The following is a 1,410-nucleotide window of genomic DNA, read 5'->3' as shown; positions in this document are numbered from 1 at the left end:
TATATATATATATATATATATATATATTCGCATCTGAATTTTCCTCTTCATTCAAAGATGTAAAATATCATATCAGTCTCATGCTAATTACTTTTGATATTTGTCAGTTTTGCAGGCGCCAGTGCTTTTATTAAGCTACTAGGAAAAAGCTAGCGAATGTGTGTGAAGACAGAAACAAACAAGACATTATATAAATACAAGAGACAACGAATTATGAATAAATAACGACACGAAGCCTTACAGCTATATACAAACGAAGAAAAATAATAGCAATTATGCATATACCACAAATACTACAGAAAGAGCTTTGTAGCTGTCGAGGAAATAGAGTAAGTCCTTCAGGACAGAACGGACGTAGAAGAAGCCGAAGCCAACGTAAATAGTCTGGTCAAAGGTTGGGCGAAAAAGAACGACACCGCTTTTACCGAGCACCGGGTACGTAGTATAGAGAGAGAACGAAGGAGCAGAGGTAGAAAGGGAGGGGAAATGACAGAAAGAGAGAACGAAGGAGTAGTGTAAAAAAGTGAGGGGAAAGGTTCAAGGGAGGCACGTGAGGGCGGAAAGAGAGGGTAAGAATGGAGAACGGGATAGATTAGGGGTGGAAAAAGATAAAGTAAGACGGAAAAGGGGGGTGACGAAAAAGAAAGGGAGTCAAACAGAGAACGAGTGGAGAAAAATACAGTGTAAGAGCGGAGATAACGTTAAGAGTGGAACAAGAATATTCAAGGAATATTTTTTACAATAAAGCAAACAAACAACGTGCATTACCTTGCATGGATGTATCAAGAGTTGAACAGAAAGAATACAAGGTGAAAAGTTAGACGACAGCTAAACGAAAACTAAACGGACGGGAAATTAGGACACGGAATATCACACGGAATATTCGCAGCTAAATTTTCGTCTTCGGTCAAATCCGCAAAATACCATAGCAGCTTCATGCCAATTACTTTTGGCACTGCTCAATTTTGCAGGTGCCAGTGCGTTTATTAAGCTACTGGAAAATGCTAACCAACGTGTGCTAAGACAGAATCAATATGTGTATATACATATAAAGTGAAAAGAAAAGAAATAGTGCAATAAATAATAATGAGAAGTTGATCATTGGTACGAGAGCGAGAGAGAGAGAGAGAGAGAGAGAGAGAAAGAGAGAGATAGAGAGATAGAAAGAGAGAGAGCTAGATAGAAAGAGAGAGATGGAGAAGGTCTTATTCTGCATTTGGTTTCAAATCGCACACATGCTTAAAATGTTTAACAAAATAAGACACTGACATAAATGTATATATATACATAAAATAGCAGCGTGGAAGCCATTTAAGAAACACAAAATGCAGCATGAAATTTTGAAGAAGGTCGCGGTCAGAAAGGGACGAAACTATTTTAACAAATTGAATTTAAATGTGAATCTAACGG

General features: G+C 37.7%; 1 protein-coding gene across 1 annotated transcript in view; it reads left to right on the top strand.

Moving 5' to 3' along the window:
* LOC106876634 (delta and Notch-like epidermal growth factor-related receptor) overlaps positions 1 to 1,410 on the top strand; it is a 557,360-nt gene that overhangs the window by 352,468 nt on the left and 203,482 nt on the right. The window lies entirely within an intron of this gene.

The sequence above is a fragment of the Octopus bimaculoides genome, chromosome 19 (genome assembly GCF_001194135.2).
Source record: "Octopus bimaculoides isolate UCB-OBI-ISO-001 chromosome 19, ASM119413v2, whole genome shotgun sequence".
NCBI lineage: Eukaryota > Metazoa > Mollusca > Cephalopoda > Octopoda > Octopodidae > Octopus > Octopus bimaculoides.
The sequence above is the reverse complement of the archived record's forward strand: the minus strand, read 5'-3'. Positions and strand labels throughout refer to the sequence as shown.